The following is a 21,973-nucleotide window of genomic DNA, read 5'->3' as shown; positions in this document are numbered from 1 at the left end:
TTGGTTGAAGAAGATAATAATAATTTATTACCTATTTAACCCATTTTTACAAATCATATAGCACATGAAGTTAAAATTTCTAATGTATCTGTCTAAGATTCAGGAAGATAGAGTATCTCATTATTATTGAATCAACAACTTCATCTTAGAAATTTGGGTTTTTATACTTTTTGATCTGTTTTAAAAGAAAAAAAGTTAGCTTTGTTATGACACATATTGTAATGTAGGACCTGAACAATACACTAAGTTTTCCAAGGGAGGAGAAACATTAGCAGACAAATACGACTGGTTAAAATATTCTCTGACTTTATTATTTTAACTCAAATGTTAGATAATCACCTATAGGACATAAAACAAATAAACATAAAACTCTACATGAAACTCCTTCAGTACTATACCATCATCCATTTCCTTCTTTCGTTTTTTTTTTTTTTTGGCTGTGCTGTGCGGCTTGCAAGATCTTAGTTCCTCGACCAGGGATCGGACCCAGGCCATGGCAGTGAAAGTGCCAAGTACTAACCACTGGACCGCCAGGGAATTCCCCCATTTGTTTCTTTATTGAACAATTATTGAGCATCCTATGCTGTGCCAGGCAGTGCCCTCTGTGCCTTTAGATGTTTTTTCTTCTTCAATACTCCTAAAAATCTAGTAGATAAACTTTTCAATCTATTTTTCAACAGATCCTAATTAAGGTTTTTCTTGAAAACATTACCCTCATTTGTTTGCATGAATTTTGTGTGCTCCAGACTTGCTTTTCCATCTAACCTGGCTTTTCAACATGGCTGAAAGAAACAGAGGAAGAGGAAGAGAGGAAAAAAGAGGTACAAAGAATGAGCACTGGACCATATTTGTATGTGGTCATGGAGAGGCACGTGTTAGTGTGTGTGGTAAACCTTGAGCAGTTCTCTTTTGGATTCTAGAAAACGACATTTGCAGAGATCCTGAGGGTCCTGTAAGTGCTATCATCCACTGCCTTAGATTTGTCAGGCTAGTTACAGGCTTGCCTGGGCCCGTGGAGTGGTACTCTTAATTTTCTGGCAATGTGACTCTACCTCCCAGCTGGGCTCAGCACTGTCAGTGACTTCGTTAACCCCCCAAAGGGCTTGTAAGGTTTAGTTTCGCAAGAGGACCAGGGAATTTTAAGATTTCTTTGTCATCTCAGTGTCAGCTATGCATTCTGTGACAGCCTTTGCATCTGCTAAAAATAAACGTATGATTTAAAGGGCATGCTAAGGACAGGGTGGCCCAGTATCTTACCCATTCTAGCGATGGTGGGAGTTGGTGGGCTCTTAGCATGGTCACGAATGAGTACTCACTGGTCACAAGCATTTAAACCAACTTCACTAATTTGGCATAATTATGTCCTAAGAGCTGGCTCTGTTGAAGTAATAAAATATGTCAATTATTAAATATCTTATAATATTTAAATATGGATTTTGTTTGGGGAAGGTGTATTTAACTCCAGTGAATTGCTAATGTGTGGTGAAAATCAACTTTAATATTTAGATGAGAACTTCAAGGCTGCTGTAATGAATAGATATGACTAACCATGTATATTTATGTGTAGCAATAATGGGTTTCCACACTTAGTTTGCTTTTATCTTGGATCTACCATGTGGAGGACCTTATGATACGTGCTGTTGTAGTTAGATACACACATCAGTTGCACATAGTTCCAGCCCACAGGCAACAAGATGGCAAAAACAAAATGAATAGCATTGAATTCAGATGTGGATTCAAATCTCAATCCATACATTTAAAAAAAAATGTGTTTTGGATGATTATGTCATCTCTCTGAATCTTTATTTGAGCATCAGATATTTGCGATGGTCAAAAGGAATAGTAAAGTCAGTTCCAGGCTCAGGATATTTGTTTAAACTGTGTTAGTTCCCTTCAAGTTTATCAGAGAGAGGGGAAAATAATGATTTAGAAATGTGAAAAATGGATTGATCCCTTTGGATCTGCATAGCGAGGCTTTGGAGGACAAGTTGGGGTGGCTCTTGCAGTAGAGATAGTGTTTGGAGAAACAGAGGTATGAGTAGTGCTTGGAAAGGTAAATTTTACTTAGCAAAGTGGAAACATTTGAGCAAAGTGTTGGAAACAGGAGGGCATGATACCTGTGTAGAATGTATGGCTTGTTAAATGTGGTTGAAGCATAGTTTAATTTTCTAAAATAATTTTCTTCTGCAACCTGCGTCTTATTTAGAATCTTTGTTGGATTATTAAACCTATTTTTTTCTGACATCATTAAAATGAGGTATTTCAAATTGCCAGGACTTGAATTATCACACTTATTAGATTAATAGAATCTGAATAAACACCCAGTGGACACTGAGCTTCCAACTCCACTGTGAAAATAAATTTATCACCTTCACTTTCATCAGTGGGCACTTGACACAAACGAACCCATAGAGACATAACACAATGTCTATGTCACTGCTGCTTTTTAAAAAAAACTTGACCTTTCTTTCTTTCAAATAGATATGCACAGAATTGTTTATGAGATGAAATAACCTGACTCTATTTGAAGTGTTTACGGAAAAGATTTCCCAAGCTGCTAAAGAAGAAAGATTACAGAGACTATCAAAGTCTTGTTAACAGCCATCAATAAAACCATGGCTTAGTTTATCTCATGTTAATCTAAGCAAAATTTTATGATCCAAGGTCAGCCTTTCATCTTGGTTAGACCATCAAACCAGGAATGAAAATTAATTTCAGGAATTATTGAGTTGCACTGGACATTGGCATTAGGAAAATCTTGATTTGAATTTTAGTTCCACCATTAACTAGTTATATGCACGTATTTTTAAAGTTCTGTTTTCTAATTAACAAAATGGGAATTAGAACTTTTTCATAAGGTAGTTGCATTAACTGTTTAAAGATACATTTTTAAAACCTAGCAGTGTGCTTAATAGTAAGGTTTTAGTACTTATTTGTTATCTTTATTTTATTGTATAAATGACATTTAGTATACACAACTATATGCCAGAACTAATCGCTATTTTAATGGTACTTTATAGTGGAGGGAGGACTGATTTATTAGTAATAAATTATGGTAGGGTAAAATTAATCTTTAAGAAATTCATAAACGTAATTCTAAGAGAGTGCAAATGAAAGAATGATTAATTTGGGTTTGAGAGATTAGGGGACGCCTGCAAGCAGCATTGACATTTGAGTTTAGCCATGAAGGATGACTATTCTAATAATCTGAGAATGAAAGTAAAGATGCTATGAACGAGGAACTGCATGGAACCCAGGGTCAGGAATAGCAGTCCTCTTGAAATTTGGAATGGAGGATTATATGATTAGTCTTTCAGTTTTTGAGAGACAATAGGCTGCCTTATCTTTGTTTCCATCTGAGAGTCTGCTATCACTGCATTACATCACTGTCCTCCACTTCCTCCTCACTCTCCAGCTTATCCTTGCATTTCACAGAGTCCTGCCACAGGTCTATTTCCATAAGGCCTCTCATATGCAGAGGAGTCACCAATACACATCGTCACTAGCACCATAAGAGTTTTGGGGAAAAAATATACAAGTAGAGGGGTAATAGAGTGGACACAATCCCCCCACACTCTGATTAAACCACAGCTTTGTCCAGCCATGGCTGCTTATTCATTGTAGCCAAAGTTCCAATGGAGAGTGCCCTGCATCCATGATATTCTGTATATTACAGAGACAAGAGGCAGGGAACATTGATGCGTCTGTATGATGATGGAAACTCATTGGTCAAAACACAAACAAAAAAACTGCCATGCTAAAAAGAGGAAATTTCTAGACTTCATGAGCTGCTGTTAGCTTGTTTCTCAGTTTAGCTAATCAGAACTGTCAAATCAACATTCTTCTAAGCAACAGGGTCTCCAGATTTGTTTCTCACCCACCTTATAGACCCAAATATTGATTAATTGAGTCACTGTGACTCAAATCTAGATTTGAAAGAGAAGACATGACTGTCCCAGCCTGGGTCAGGTGAGCACTCAGTGCTCACACAGTGGACAGAGCCCAGCAAGTAACTTGACTGACATGAATTCCTTGATATAACAAGAAATGTGAGCTAACATGTGACTCCAGACTCTCCACAACAATGGGGAAATGATGTCTAAAAGGAAGAGGCAGCATGGCAAGTTTTAGAGGAATTATAGGCCAGTAGCAGAACTTAAGGGCATAAAGATATAGACCAGGAACTAACAGTGAGGATCACCAGATGTCTGGCACAAATGTGGCAAATATGGTGAATTATGCATGACACTGTGCTCCCGAATACTCTTGAACTTTTAGACCCTTTCTCAAGCTATTGCAACCATCACAGATTTTTGCCCCAAGTTGATCCATGAGGTAAAACCTACCTTGGCATTCTAGAGTTCTGTACTCTAACCATGGAAGCTTACCTCTACAGATATTGCAGACGTGGAAAGGACTTTAGATGCTGGGCGACTCCCCTAGTTCCTACCTCCTTTGTACTTATATTGGCTAAAGATCTTCTAGGATGAATAATAAAGTGTACTATGAGAAATGGGGGTCTAGACATGATTTTTATTCCTATCAGCACATTCTCTTATCTTAATTTGTAACAATAATATAAGATAGAAAATAAAGACGGTGCTTATTAACAGTTCCAAACTAAAAAATAAATAAGTAAATTAATAAAAATTAAAGGGAGGGAAGAATAAAAATAAGACAGGCTGAAGTGCCTGGAAAATGAATTTCCTGCAAAGATAGAGAGATAGAGATTGAGAGACTTTAATCAAAAACTCAGAATATAACTTAGCTTCATTAATATGCTGTATTTTTAGGTTTTGGGGCCATACTTATTGGGGTAACATATGAGTTTATATGAGCAACATGGACTCCCCATCTCTGGAATACTTCGCTTCAGCACAGCAGTAGAACACAGGATAGAAAACTTCCATGGTCTCATATAATAAATTCATAGAACACTTTATTAGTCTATCAAACTGTCCATTTTATCAACTTAAAAAAATAAAGAAGTATGGGAAAGATTATATTGTCCTAGATATTAACTAAGATTCCTTCTAGATTTAAAATCGTGCAAAAATGGACACGATTTTTTTCCCAAGGAATGGAGGAGCCTAGGAAAAGTAATCCATGTATAATCAAATTGCATGTGTGGTTATTTTTGTATGTGAACAATGACAGTGTTGAAGTTGGGCTGTAATATTGGTTGTTCCTGAATCCATTTGGAAAGCACTAAGTAAGAGCACTTGCAATTTAAATAGCATCATTTTGTGGTGTTGATTTAATCCTTCATATAAATAAGGTTTAACAGACTTCTAAGAAAAGGAGTATAAATGGATAATGACATATATGGAGTTTAAAATTACGTGCATCACACCCACAGATGAATTAGATCAAGAGAATGTTGGAGAAGTGCTCTCTGAAAATAGAAAACAAAAAATTGTAATTGATGAAGTAGATTTTCCTGGGGCTCCTTCCTGAAAATTCCCAATAAATTATGATAAATACAAAGAAGAGATTGAGAATGGTGATACTGACTTTAATTGTTTGAAATTACTCAGTTTCTCATAGACAAAAATTGACAGTATGGAAGCAAAAGCTGGAATCATATTGTGTTTTCATTTGTTTGTTCCCCTCATTCCAGTGTAGCCAAGCATGGCTCACGTTGCTTGGTACAAACAAAAAATAATTCATGAAATCTTAATAGGCTAGAGAGTACTTTTTGAAGGGGGACGAGGCATGGGAGAAAGAATAATATTTATTCATAGCTTTTTTTTAAATGTGTGGTTGATATAATAATTTTTGTATTTGTCAAATATTTAGTACTTCTTAATCCTCACTATAATGACAGTATAGTAGCAGATCACTGCCTTCTCTTTACAGATGTGTGAAATAAAGTCTGGAGGTAGTAGGTAATTTTTCCAGTCACCCAGGAGGCTTAGATGAGAAGGCCTTTTCCAATCATCTTAGGAGGCAGACCTAGAACTTCAGAGGCTTAGAGCTCACCTGTGCCTCCTAAGGGGTTAACCATCTATGTGTAACTCTTCTCCCAACAGATGTTAGAAAGTAGTAGATTTTCAGATACAGGATATGTTTGGCCAGGCTCTTTCAACAATCTAGTAGCCCAATATTTGGTCAAAATAAGTCAAAACATAGCATTCATTATATAAAGCTCAACTACTCATTTATAATCTCTGCAACTTAAGTGGGAAATGGTTCAAAAAGTAACAAAAGCCTTATACTATGTGAACAAATTAATAAATGAACTGAAGAAGTAATAGTCAATAAAGCAAAGTATATAAAATTATAATAAATATATCTCTGACAATTGTAACCCTCTTTGGAAACAAATTCTTTATATAAATTTTAAACACATTAACACAGGCACAGGTACACTAATGAATGTCCCACATTCACACTGAGTGGAATTTACTACTACTCCCACCTAAGCCCTGCTAAGCCAGCTATGCCAATGACACTTTTTTTCTTTTTTTCTTTTTTCTTTTTTGCCTGACAGCAGCATATTATCTCTGGTCTGATGTATGCTACAGTACCCCTTATAATATAAGCTCCATGAACACCATTTGTGGTGTTCTTGTTGTTTTGTAAACTGTTATATCTCTAATGACTAGAACAGTGTTGGATACACAGTACATACGCAATAAAACACTTATAATGAGTGGAAAATGCCAATTTCACTTCAAACCATTTACATTTCCATAAATATGAATGAGCTTTGCAGCTATTCTTTCTCTTAGAAGTAGCCTCCGACCCAAGAATGCCTGAGCCTTTTGTATATAGTCTCTTAATACATTCTCCTATAATATTATCTCCTACAGTGACTTTTCCTCTGGCTATTATTTAGCAAATAATAATGCTGAATAAGTCTTATTTAGCACCTCCTCTGTGTCATGAAAGATGCTGGCATCCTCTAAAAGAGTCAGGTACCTCTTTTCATGTTACATCTCAGCTATTGCTGAAAGAAGCAGTTTATGGAAATGTAATAGAATGTTGGGAAAATAATTATTCTGTCACATCTGAACCAGCAGTGGTAAGTAACATGAAATTAGATTAAAGTCAGGTTTCTAAAAGTACCTTATATGTACCATATAAGTATGGAAGTTACTTTTCCAAATGAAATATTTTGTTATATTCGGTTACATTTGTTTACATCCTGTTGTTTGTTCCTAAAGACTACCTTTTAGGAAAAAAAAATATATATATATATTTCTTTTATTGGCACTGAAGAAAACAAAATGTTCAGTGATGTTACTATACAAATTATGTAAGTAGAACATAATCTCCAGATAAATACTGAGATTCCAAAATAACTTTGATCACATGGTTTTATACTTGGAGGGAAAACTGAATAACCAATTGTAGAGAGCAGGAACTTTTTAGTGCGTAGGTTTGGGCTCCTATTCCTGATGGTTATTAGCTTTGGAGCTTTGAGCAAGTTACTTACATTACCTTTTGAGTCATAGTTTTATCCTTTGCTAAATGGGGATTAAAAATACCAACAATGAGAGGGCATGTAGTTCTGTAGAAAATATGGGTAAACATTGTGATTCATAGCAAATGATCAGTGCATGATTTCTGCTATTGTGATAGTATTTATGGAGCTCCCTTTTCCAAAAAAAAAAAATTTAAACACTTGTTTTTATCTCCATCTATATGCTAACCACTTTAAATAATAGAAGTTGCATTCTATCAAAAAACTGATTCATGTTCAATAGACTTCTACGTAACTCTACTTTTGCAACCACCTAAAAATAGTGGGTAAGCTCCATAGGCAATCAATAATTTACACTTCATAGCGTGGCTGGTTGTTGAGCTAAGCAGACTGGCACATGACTTTTTTGTAAAATGAATGAATTACATATGAGGAGTTTGGGGCAAGGCTTTTCTTTCATGGACTTTCAACTGCTGTAGTACCCATTACAGAGGAATTATGAGCCGTATTTGACCCACTTTAGTTGTTTTCTGTCAAGTGAAATGCTAAGCAAAGTGAATACTACAAAATTCTTCCTATGAGAAGCTTATTAATATAAAAAGCTGGATATCAAAAAGGTCAAAACTTAATTTTAAAGGGCTCCAAGCAATTTTGACAAACTCCCTAGATAAGGGCAGATGGTACGTAACAATTTTCTACATGGCTAATTTTAATAAGACCGTTTTCCCAGTTCTTCTGTGAAATTAGTAAGAGGACTCCAAAGAAAGGAATACCTATTGATGGCATATTATATTCCCAAAATTATTAGATATTTTGCATGTATTAGTTTGTTTTGTGTCCATAACACTATTCTATCATAGATATTTGTACATCTGTATTAATCAAAACTCTTTGAAAGTGTCAGAATTAACTTAGATGACTTTGGGGAAAAAAGAAAAATAAACTACATGGTTTACATAACTGCAGGAAAGGCAGTGAAAAGCTATGCTTTCAGGGTTTCATGAAGGAACCTGAGACTTGAATGCCACTAGTGTTCTATTTGCAAGCTATGAAAACCAACTCTGGCTATAATAATGAGAAAAGGGAAATTTATTTGAAAGATATCAGGTACTCCTGGTATTCAGTGTAGCTTAGAGGCTCAAGTTTGGAATGTGACAGAAACAGAGGAAATTCCAGAAGGCCAAAGAGCAGTAAATTTAGCTGTTTTTTTCATGAGAGTGTTTCTCTAGGAAGCCACTTATACTCTACCAGGATGAAGCCACCATTGGCAATTAAAGATCATCACCAACACCGCATAAGCAAATAACATTTGCACAGTTGCTCTGTTTTCCATATCCAGTACAGACACTGGGAGAGAAGCATCCAATTAGACTAGCCTAGAAATTGGCCTCTTCTCCTTGAGGTTTTTTCCATGGGAGGATTCTGACCATCTGCAAGACTCCGTACAAAGAGGGAATTCCTTAAATGAGTAAAGATAGTTGGAGGCCTGACAGTCCCTCCAAACAAGAGATAGTCCTCAGAGCTCTCGCCCTTTGCCCAGTAGATTTGCCTCTCTGGATTGGCAGCATCATCTCCTTCATGTCGACTTCTTCCATTTGTTAGGAAGGAAGACTGCCAACAAATTCCAAACTTACATATTCATCACCAAAGGGGAAATAATTAATTCTCCTTTTTGCATCTGTATAAACTGTGAGAATCCCTTGCATTATCAGTATTTGGATTGCATGCCCGTCTCTGATGCCAGGAAAGTCCCCAGTTGACATCTCTCCTTAAAACATGGTTGAATTGGGCATAGAATCATTTACTCTAAAGATACTAGCTTTATATAGCTACCCAAATTTTCACTTGACTGAAGAGAATAATGAACTTAGAAGCTATCAGGCAACTTCTGTACAGTTACAAGAATGCTAGATGCTGGAATATGTATTGAAATTCAGTGTGTGTGGTTATCTTTAAAATGCACCATTCTGCCTTCCAACTTTTCCATAAGTGGAAAATATGGTCACACAAGCTATTTAACTCTCCATTGCTCCAATAATTTGATGAAATAATGGACAATTTGAACAGTTTCAAAAGTGAAATGGCAGTAAAGATTTTAATTAAATCTTCAGAAATCAGCTACTTTGAGCACTACCAAAAATATCTGTTTGAAATTTTCTAGGCCTGATTTAGCAAAATATCTCTGTGGGGGGTGGAGGGGAAGCACCCCCCTTGATTTTTCAAATAATGATTTATGAAATAGTCTTACTATGACTTTTAATTGTTTGGGGGTTAATTACCAAAGATAAAATGTCATCCCAATGATTAGAGGATACTGTCTCACTAATGATAATTTAGGCAGAAATTTTATATCAAATTATACAATGGTGCATTTATATTAAATCATTGTTTCCAAACCTGGATAATCATCAGACTATCCTTAGAGAATATTCAATATTTTATTAATACAAATACGTAGGTCTCACCTAAGAGCTTTGAATTGTAACCTCTTGGGTTATTTATAATAGAGAAATCCATATTTTTTAAATGCTCCCAGAATAATTCTAATGATTAGATGGGATTGGATACTACAGAGTCATATGATATAAGTAACAGAAAAGTTAAAATTAAATGTTTGCTTAGTTTTTAAACCATTGCACTGCACGATTTTAAAGTTATATGTGAAAGGACTTTCCTATGGCTCCATTACTGTGCAAAACATAGAGCTGTTAATTTATTTGTACTATTATTCAGTGTCTTCAGACATTTGTTGGTGATGAAATATTCACCTATAGGTAAACTTGTACATGGAAATTCAGAGATAACTGCATGTTCGGGAAATAGGATATGACCTCTGTCTTGGCAACCATTAGCCTGAGTTAATTCAATTTATTTTTTTATGCATTTATTGAGCAACTTCTATCATGTAGATAGTGTTAGGGTCTGTAAAAGTAGCAGAGAAATATAAAGGTAAAATTCTTAAATTTGGTCAGTTAAATCACCATGTGAGATATAGTTAAAAACACAGGGAGGGAAGAAGTGATGGTGAATATCATAAAGTAGATTTTTCTGTTTAAATGGTAAGTAAGGTCTGCATTTTAGGCAGAATTAAATGCACCAGCAAAAACAAACAAACAAACAAAAAACAAGCTAGAAAATAAAAAACATAAAGATGGAATGGTTAAAAAGAACAAATCAGAATTGCCATTACGGTATTACTCTGGAAGCCAAGGGTAAGATTTATCTGAGTAAGAGAGAAAGTTGGAGTTTTGAGGACTGCAAGAATTAAGAATCAGAGTTTGACAAGATGAAGGATGAGAAAGTACAATAGGATCTCCAATTCTGGCAACTGCCAAATATCCCTGTTGGGTTATCTCTAGACTTAAAGGAAACAAGTGCAAATGCTTTGTCTTTATGCAATGTTACAGATGACCTTTAGCCTACATTCCCTCATTTCAATGAAAGTTCAGATCCCTGATTGTTATTTAATGGGACTATGCTGCTATCTAGACATAGTGCTTCCCAAGACAGAGTGAATGGTCCACATTCCTCAGGACTTGGCTCAAGATAACACTATTTTTCCCAACTAGAAGAATGGCAGACTGTCAGAAATGGTATACAGCTAAAAGATCACTCTCTTTTCCACTCTACTCCAAGAAGTGTTGCTAAAAGTCAGACTATTGCTTCACAATGCAATCAATATGATTTGCTCCCTAAGGTTTAATTACCTCTTAAGGTAATTAAACTTACCTTTAAATAAAACACTTCAGGTTTTATCTGAAGTGGTTCTTATTTTGGCTAATCAGCATTTCTTATGCACTGTCCATTTCCTGCTCTTATACTGTTCCCACTCCCCTCCCCTTTTCCACATACACTCTCATTTCCCTTGCCTTGTCTATTGATGGAATACGACTTCCTAATGGAAGTCTCTCCTTTTCACTTTTGTCTACATGTAGGTGATATCATGACTATAAAGCCTAACCTGTACTCCTGTGCTTGTATTGCTGGAATGACTTCCTTTGTGGCAGGAGACTCTTCTCAGAAACAAATGTTCACATAAGTTTTTTTCTCACCCCTAAAAGGACTCTGTGGTGAGGCTGAGAATGTTTGGTTATTTATTATACCTTACGCTTTTTGCTCCCTTCTCTTTCTGAACCTGTAGCAAGACTATATCTCTAGGCCCCCTATACAGTGAATTGTGACCTTGTAACTGAATTCTGGCTATAGGAGAATGTAGGCAACAATGGTTATTAAACAACAGCATTGGCAACAAAAACACAATTCCTAATCCTCTGTGTTCTCTCTCTTTCCTAGTCTTGCTACCTAATGCAGAAGACCTATCTGAGGACCCCAAATCCCTTGGGGATGTCAGACCTACCAGATAGGATAGACACTGGTGCCTGCCAACTTGAATTATAATGTGAAAGTGCAAGAGAACCTAATTCCCACAGTAGTAAGCTGCTGAGACTTTAGGTTTATTGAAACAATTATCTCTCTGAATAATATATCTGAGCACAATTTAGCCAGCAGCCTTGAGCTAAACCTGAAATTGTTGGTAGACCTTGCACAACTCATTGAATTTACCTGAACCTCAGTTTCCTTACCTGTAAAAATAAGAAGAAACAAAGCAAAACAACATTTCATCTTTAAGCCACTGGTGATGTTACAGACTGAATATTTGTGTCCCCTCAAAATTCATGTATTGAAGCCGTAAGCCCCAATATGATGGAATTTGGAGGTGAGGCCTTTGGAAAGTAATTAGCAATGAGGTCATAAGGGTGGCCTCTCCCCTTGGGATTAAGGGCCTTATAAGAACAGGAGGAGACACCAGGGCTCATTCTCTCTGCCATGTGAGGGCACAGAGAGAAGGCAGGAAGCCAGGAAGAGGGAATTAAATTGGCCAGCACCTTAATCTTAGACTTCCCAGCTTTAAGAACTGTGGAAATGTCTGTTGTTTAACCTATTCAGTCTATGTTATTTTGTTATGGTAGCCAGAGGTGACTAAGATAGATGATAATTAAATAATATGTTGTTACTATAAATGTCTAGCCCAGGGCCTGGAACACAAGAGGTTATCAAACATTGTTAGTTTCTTTCACCAGTTTTGACTTCTTGGATAAATATTCAAAATCAAATATTTAATGCACATTTCTCTGAAACAAAAGTCACAAGTATTCACATTTTCTTCTCTTTAAAAATTAACAGTTTACCTCAACAAATAATTCATACTCTAGTGATTATATTTCTGTCTTATTCATTTCCACTGCCCTATTACTTTTTGTTTTTAGTTTTAAATATATATTCAGTAGTAAAATTAACAGAAGTTGAAAATCTCTCTCAACAATCCACTCATGAATAATAAAAATTTTTTACAACTTTTATCAATAAAAGGCCATTTTATTAACCATGCTACATAATCTCCTGCATTTTTTAAAAATATCAGGACAAGATAGGATGGTGGCAGGTAGTACCTAGCGTGTCTTGATCTATGTGAACTCTTGAAAAAAGGAGGGTCTAGAGACTAGATATACGGATTATATATTTGGCTAAGTATAGTGTTGACACTTTAACAATATTGTAATTTTCCTTCTATTTTATTTTAATTTTTTAACATCTTTATTGGAGTATAATTGCTTTACAATGGTGTGTTAGTTTCTGCTTTATCTCCTCCATATCTACACCCTCTTGCATCTCGTCTCCCTCCCTCCCATCCTCACTATCCCACCCCTCTAGGTGGTCACAAAGCACTGAGCTGATCTCCCTGTGCTATGCGGCTGCTTCCCACTAGCTATCAGTTTTACATTTGGTAGTGTATATATGTCCATGCCACTCTTTCACTTTGTCCCAGCTTACCCTACCCCCTCCCTGTGTCTTCAAGTCCATTCTCTAGTAGGTCTGCTGTCTTTATTCCCATCCTGCCCCTAGGTTCTTCATGACCTTTTTTTTTTTTTAGATTTTTTTTTTTTTTTAGATTCCATATATATGTGTTAGCATACGATATTTGTTTTTCTCTTTCTGACTTACTTCAATCTCTATGACAGACCCTAGGTCCATCCACCTCACTAAAAATAACTCAATTTGGGGGCTTTCCTGGTGGCGCAGTGGTTGAGAGTCTGCCTGCCAATGCAGGGGACACGGGTTCGAGCCCTGATCTGGGAGGATCCCACATGCCGCGAAGCGACTAGGCCCGTGAGCCACAACTGCTGAGCCTGTGTGTCTGGAGCCTGTGCTCCGCAACAAGAGAGGCCGCGATGGTGAGAGGCCCGCTCACCGCAATGAAGAGTGGCCCCCGCTTGCCACAACTACAGAAAGCCCTCGCACAGAAACGAAGACCCAACACAGCCAAAAATAAAAATTAATTAATTAATTAAAAAAAAAAAAACTCAATTTCATTTCTTTTTATGGCTGAGTAATATTACATTGTATATGTGTGCCACATCTTCGTTATTCATTCATCTGTCGATGGACACTTAGGTTGCTTCCATGTCTTGGCTATTGTAAACAGTGCTGCAGTGAACATTGTGGTACATGACTCTCTGTGAATTATGGTTTTCTCAGGGTATACACCCAGCAGTGGGATTGCTGGGTCGTATGGTAGTTCTATTTTTAGTTTTCTAAGGAACCTCCATACTGTTCTCCATAGTGGCTGTATCAATTTACATTCCCACCAACAGTGCAAGAGGGTTCGCTTTTCTCCACACCCTCTCTAGCATTTATTGTTTGTAGAGTTTTGGATGATGGCCATTCTGACTGGTGTGAGATGATATCTCATTGTAGTTTTGACTTGCATTTCTCTAATGATTAATGATGTTGAGCATTCTTTCATGTGTTTGTTGGCAATCTGTATATCTTCTTTGGAGAAATGTCTATTTAGGTCTTCTGCCCAGTTTTGGATTGGGTTGTTTGTTTTTTTTGATATTGAGCTGCATGAGCTGCTTGTAAATTTTGGAGATTAATCCTTTGTCAGTTACTTCATTTGCAAATATTTTCTCCCATTCTCAGGGTTGTCTTTTCGTCTTGTTTATGGTCTCCTTTGCTGTGCAAAAGCTTTTAAGTTTCATTAGGTCCCATTTGTTTATTTTTGTTTTTATTTCCATTTCTCTAGGAGGTGGGTCAAAAAGGATCTTGCTGTGATTTATATCAAAGAGTGTTTTTCCTATGTTTTCCTCTAGGAGTTTTACAGTGTCCAGTCTTACATTTAGGTCTTTAATCCATTTTGAGTTTATTTTTGTGTATGGTGTTAGGGAGTGTTCTAATTTCATTCTTTTACATGTAGCTGTCCAGTTTTCCCAGCACCACTTATTGAAGAGGCTGTCTTTTCTCAACTGTATATTCTTGCATCCTTTATCAAAGATAAGGTGACCATATGTGCGTGGGTTTATCTCTAGGCTTTCTATCCTGTTCCATTGATCTATATTTCTGTTTTTGTGCCAGTACCATACTGTCTTGATTACTGTAGCTTTGTAGTATAGTCTGAAGTCAGGGAGCCTGATTCCTCCAGCTTTGTTTTTCTTTCTCAATATTGCTTTGGCTATTCGGGGTCTTTTGTGTTTCCACACAAATTGTGAAATTTTTTGTTCTAGTTCTGTGAAAAATGCCAGTGATAGTTTGATAGGGATTGCATTGAATCTGTAGATTGCTTTGGGTAGTATAGTCATTTTCACAATGTTGATTCTTCCAATCCAAGAACATGGTATATCTCTCCATCTATTTGTATCATCTTTAATTTCTTTCATCAGTGTCTTACAGTTTTCTGCATACAGGTCTTTTGTCTCCTTAGGTAGGTTTATTCCTAGGTATTTTATTCTTTTTGTTGCAATGGTAAATGGAAGTGTTTCCTTAATTTCACTTTCAGATTTTTCATCATTAGTGTATAGGAATGCAAGAGATTTCTGTGCATTAATTTTGTATCCTGCTACTTTACCAAGTTCATTGATTAGCTCTAGTAGTTTTCTGATAGCATCCATAGGATTCTCTATGTATAGTATCATGCCATCTGCAAACAGTGACAGCTTTAGTTCTTTTCCAATTTGGATTCCTTTTATTTCTTTTTTCTTCTCTGATTGCTGTGGCTAAAACTTCCAAAACAATGTTGAATAATAGTGTATTTTATTTTTATTCCATTAGACTGAGCAACTTGTGGATCAACACTATTCCTTAAAATGAATGGAGATTATAGATAGAGAGAGAGAGAGATAGAGAGATAAATAGATACAAATATAGATAGATAGATAGATAGAAATTCATACTTTATTCTTCTGACTCCCGTTTAACTGCATTTTAAAAAGTGCTAGAAGTACCATACGACCCAGCAATCCCACTACTGGGCATATACCCTGAGAAAACCATAATTCACAAAGAGTCAGGTACCACAATGTTCATTGCAGCTCTATTTACAATAGCCAGGACATGGAAGCAACCTAAGTGTCCATCGACAGATGAATGGATAAAGAAGATGTGGCACATATATACAATGGAATATTACTCAGCTATAAAAGGAAATGAAATTGAGTTATTTGTAGTGAGGTGGATGGACCTAGAGGCTGTCGTACAGAGTGAAGTAAGTCAGAAAGAGAAAAACAAATACAGTATGCTAACACATATATATGGAATCTAAAAAAAAAAAAGGTTCTGAAGAACCTAGGGACAGGACAAGAATAAAGATGCAGACATAGAGAATGGACTTGAGGACACAGGGAGGGGGAAGGGTAAGCTGGGATGAAGTGAGAGAGTGGCATGGACATATATACACTACCAAATGTAAAATAGATAGTTAGTGGGAAGCAGCCACATAGCACAGGGAGATCAGCTCGGTGGCTTGTGATCACCTAGAGGGGTGGGATAGGGAGGGTGAGAGGGAGGGAGATGCAAGAGGGAGGAGATATGGGGATATATGTATACATATAGCTGATTCACTTTGTTACACAGCAGAAACTAACACAACATTGTAAGGCAATTATACTCCAATAAAGATGTTAAAAAATAATTTTTAAAAGTGCTAATGAACTTTATTTTTTATAACAGATGTACAGAAAAATTGTGAAGATAGTACACAGATTTCCCCAAACTCCACACCCAGTTTACCCTATTATTGAGATCTTAGATTATTTTGGTATGCTATCCATAAACTAATACTGATACATTATTATTAACTAAAGTCCACACTTTATTAAAATTTCCTTAGCTTTTCCCACTGTCCTTTTTTGTACATTTTCTGTTCCAGGATCCCGTCAAGGATGCCACATTACGTTTAGTTATCATGTCTACTTAGACTCCTCTTGACTGCCGCAGTTTCTCAGACTTTTCTTGTTTTTGTTATCTTGAGAGTTTTTAGGAATACTAGTCATGGATTTTGTGGAATATCCATCACATGGGATTTGTCTCATATTTTTCCCATGATTCAGGGACTATGGACTACTGGGAAGATGACAACAAAGATTAAGTGCCATTTCATCACATCATGTCCAGGGTACATGCTAACACAATCAGTCATTACAATTAATGTTGAACTCGGTCCATGGCTGAGGTAGTCTTTATCAGATTTCTCTACTCTAAAATTACTCTTTCATCACCCTTCCCATTCTCTACTTTTGGTAGATTTTTCTCCCTTGCCTCATTTATTTATAATTATTATTCAATGACTTATTTGTATAAGTATGGATTCATAGATATTTTATATTTTATGTTACAACCCAATCCTAATTTTATTGTTCAAATTATATCAGCTTGGGCCATTGAGTGCTCTTTCAATTGGATCCTGAGTTGTTCTGATAAACCCTTCATCATTGTGTTTTTGTTTTTAGTATATCCTTTCTGGCACTTCAAGATGCTACGTGCTCACCTTATATATTTTCTGCTCCAGTCCTAGAATCAGTAATTACTCCAAGTAGTTCTTGTCCCTTTTATTGGACAGTGGTTTTAGAAACTATAAGATCAGGGTGCTAGGTGTGTTCATTGTTACTGGGGTGGTGCTTCTAGGCATCCCAGATGAAAGAACAGAACAATATATGTGTGCATACACAAGTCTATAAATATTTATCTATGTAACCTTCTTTATCTGTTTTAACCTAAATATAAGTTCATACTGATGTTTTTACCTCTAATCCATATCACACAGATAACTGTTGACTCCTTCCTTTATTTATCTTTAAATTCCATCTTCAGTGGTGAGAAGCCCAGCTTCCACTATCCACATTCTATTTACTTAATATTTTAATTCCAGAATTCACTTATAGAACTATCAGAATTATTAGCCCATACCCGTGTGGAAAACAACTATATCAACTAGAATACAGTACTTCTATAACTTTTAGTTTTACAGACTCCACTCATTTTCAGTGTTTCCTAGGTCAGTAACATTTCCCCCACCCTTTTTATTGAGGTTGTTCCATCCATTAGTAGTACAGTTAGAACGTTTTCCCACAGTCTGCCTTCTACTTGAAATTTGCCAGAACTTTTAGATTATTTATTTTTAAATTGCCTGCAGTGAGATTCCTCTTTGTGCTGTAATACTCTGTGCATTTTGATAAATGCATAGTGTGATGTATCCACAATTACAGTATTAAATGGAATAATTTTACCATCCTAATAAATCTCCTGTGCTTCAACTATTCAATCTTCCTTCCCCTGTAACAAATGTTCACAACTTTTTTTTCTGTTTTATCCCCTTTCTAGAACGTCATATCATTAAAATCACACAATATATAGTCTTTTCAGACTGACTACTTTCAACCAGCTGTGGTCATTTATGCTTCATCCATGTCTGTTTGTGGCTAGATAGATCATTTCATTTTTTTGGTGAACACTATTCCATTGTATGATAGCATAGATCTATGTTTATCCATTTACCCATTGAAGATCACATTGATTGCTTATTTCTTGACAATTTTGAATAAAAATAACATAGACATTCATGTGTAGGTTTTTGTGTGCACATAGTTTTTGAATCATTTGAGTAAATACCTAGGAGTGTGATTGCTGAATTATCTGATAAGACTATATTTAGCTTTGTAACAGACTGCCAAATGGTTTTCCAAAGTGGCTGTATGATTTTGCATTCCCACTAGCAATGGATAAGAGATTTTTTTGCTCAGCATCCTCACCAGAAATTGGTAGTGAGTTTTTATTATTTTTAATCATTCTAATAGGTATATAGTTGTATCTATTTTTTGCTTTAATTTTCAAACTCCTAACAATATATGATGTTGAACATCTTTTCATATGATTATTTTTCATGTTCATATCTACTCTTCTGAGATGCCTGTTCAGCTCTTTTGGCCATTTTTTATTTGGGTCCTTTGTTTTCTTTCTCTTGGATTTTCTTGCCCCCAAAATCCTCTATGTTCCACCTATTTATAACTCCCTATACCCCCCAATATCTGGCAACCACTGATCTTTTTATTGTCTCCATAGTTTTGCCTTTTCCAGAATGTCATATAGTTGGAATCATAGAAAACTTAGCCTTTTCAGTCTTTTAGGCTTTTTTCACTTAGTAAGATGCATATGTTTCCTCCATGTCTTTTCATGGCTTAATAGCTCATTTCTTTTTAGTGCTGAATAATATTCCATTGTCTGAATGTACCACAGTTTATTTATCCATATACCCACTGTAGGATATCTTGGCTACTTTCCCATTTGGGCAATTAAGAATAAAGCCTCTATAAACATCTATGTGCAAGTTTTTATGTGGATATGAGTTTTCAACTCCTTTGAAAGTAAATAACAAAGAGCTGCCGGATTGAATGGTAAAACTCTTTTTAGTTTTGTTAAGAAGCTGCCAAACTATCTTCCGAAGCGGCTGTACTATTGAGCATTCCCACCATCAATGAATGAGAATTCCTGTTACTCTACATCCTCACCAGCATTCCATGCTGTCAGTGTTCCCAGTTTTGGCCATTCTAATACATGTGTAGTGGTATCTTATTGTTATACATTGTTGAGTTTTAAGAGGGTTTTTTTGTTTTGTTTTGTTTTTGTGTTTGTGTTGTCTTGTTCTGGTTTTGTATATTTTGGATACCAGTCACTTATCAAATACTTGTTTTGCAAACATTTTCTCCTAGTCTGTAGCTGGTCTTTTTATTCTCTTAACACTGCCTTTCCCACAGCAGAAATTTTAATTTTAATAAAGTCCAAGTTATTATCAAGTTTTTCTCTTATGGGTTGTGTTTTTGATATTGTATCTAAAAAGTCATCACCAAACCCAAAGTTACTGCTATGGACTGAATATTTATTTTCCTCCAAAATTCATGTGTTGAACGCTAAAGCCCATGATGATGGTATTTGGAGTTGGGGTCTTTGGGAGAAAATTAAGTCATGAGAGCAGAGTCCTCATTAATGAGATTAATGCCCTTGTAAAAAGACACAGGGGAGACATGATCTTTCTCTCTGCCATGTGAGGAGATAGCGAGAAGGAAGCTGTCTGCAAACCAAGAAAATGCTTCTTATGGGTGCAGAATCTAGCAGCAGCACCTTGATCTTGGACTTCCTAGCCTCCAGAGCTATGAGAAATAAATGTGTTTTTCATTTATTTGTTTGTTTAAGTCACCCAGGTTTTTCATTATAGCAGCCTGAACTAACTAAGATAGTCATCAAGAGTTTTCTCCTATGTTTTCTTCTAGAAATTTTATAATTTTGCATTTTACAACCACATCTATTATTCAGAATAGGTTACTTTTTGTGAAAGGTGTAAGGTCTGTGTGTAGATTACTTTTAGGAATATGGATATTCAATATTTCCAGCATTATTCTCTAAAAGATTATTCTTTCTCCATTGAATTGCCTTTGCTCCTTTGCCAAAGATGAGTTAACTATATTGTGTGGTTCTATTTCTGTACTCCCTATTTTATTTTATTGATCTATGTCTCTATTCATTTGCCAATACCATCCTCTTTTCATTACTTTAAGCTCTGTATTAAATCTTAATGCCATTAGTCTTCTTTTCTTTTCTTCAGTATTGTGTTACTTATTCTATGTCTTTTGACTTTCCATATGAACTTTAGAATCATCTTGTCAATATCTACAAAATAACTTACTGGGATTTTGATTGGAATTTTGTTGAATCTATGCATCAAAGTTGATTGAACTGGCATTTTAACAATATTTAGTCTTCTAATCCATGAAAGCAGAATATTTCTACATTTATTTATAACTTTAATTTCTTTCTTCAGTTATATATTTTTCTGCATATAAATTATATACATAATTTGTTAGATTTATTTTTGTTATTTTTTATTTTTAGTATTATAAATGGCACTTTGTGATGATGATGATGATGATGTCAAACTCCTATTTTTTATGCTGGTATATAGGAAAGCAGTTGACTTTTTTATATTAACCTTGTTTTCAATGACCTTGCTATCTAGATATTTCTCAACTTATGATGGGGTTATGTCCCAATAAAGCCATCATAAGTTGAAAATATCACAATTTGAAAATGTATTTTGTACACCTAACCTATCAAATGTCATAGCTTAGCCTAACCTACCTTTAAAGTGCTCAGAACACTTATATTTAGCCTACAGTTGGGAAAAATCATCTAACACAGAGCCTGTTTTATAATGAAGTGTTGAATATCTCGTGTTATTTATTGAATGCTGAGTTGAAAGTGAAAAACAATGGTTGTGTGGGTACAGAATGGTTGTGAGGGTATCGGCTGTTTACTCTTGTGATCAAGTGGCTGACTGAGAGCTGGGGCTTGCTCCCGCTGCCCAGCATCATGAAAGATTATCTCGCTGCGTATCACTAGGGCAGAAATCAAAATTCAAAATTCAAAGTATGGTTTCTACTGAATGCATATCACTTTCACACCATCATAAAGTCAACCGTGTAAAGTCAAGTTTCCACCCATTGTAAGTCAAGGACCACCTGTGCTTGCTTACTATTTTCAGAAGTTATTTTGTCAGTTCATCTGTGAACAGTTTTCCAATGTATTTTCCTTTCCAATGATTTACGTTTTATGTTCCTTTCTTGTCTTATTTGAACTAGCTAAGATATCCAGTACAATGTTGAATAGGATTGATGAGAGAGGGCTTTCTTGCCTCTTCTGCGTTTACACCTAATCTCTCATTGTCCACTATGATATTAGCTTTAGGTTTTTGTTTTTGTTTTATTTTGATTATTTGAATGTTCTTCATTAAGTTGAAGAATTCCCACCCCCATTACTAACTTGCCAAGAGTTTCTCTCATGACACTGTTGGATTTTGTCAAATGCTTTGTCTGCATCAACTGATATGATCGTATGATTTTTCCCCCTTATCCTGTTAATATGGTTCATACACTGATTGACTTATGAGTGTTGAATCAGCCTTGAATATCTGGAGTGAATCCCACTTGGTCATGAGATATATATATATAGAGAGAGACAGAGGGAGAGAGAGAGAGAGAGAGAGAGAATTGAGTTTGATTTGCTTATATTTCACTGACAATTTTTGCATCTGTGTTTGTAAGAAATATTGATGTGCATATACATCTTCATTTTGTTTTTTTATTGGAATAATGCCGGTCTCATAGACTGATTTAGAAAGTTTCCCCTCTGTTTCTATTTTCTGGAAGAGATTGTATTGAACTG

This window comes from Balaenoptera musculus, chromosome 19, assembly GCF_009873245.2.
Source record: "Balaenoptera musculus isolate JJ_BM4_2016_0621 chromosome 19, mBalMus1.pri.v3, whole genome shotgun sequence".
NCBI classification, from domain to species: Eukaryota; Metazoa; Chordata; class Mammalia; order Artiodactyla; family Balaenopteridae; genus Balaenoptera; species Balaenoptera musculus.
Note: the sequence above shows the minus strand (reverse complement) of the source record.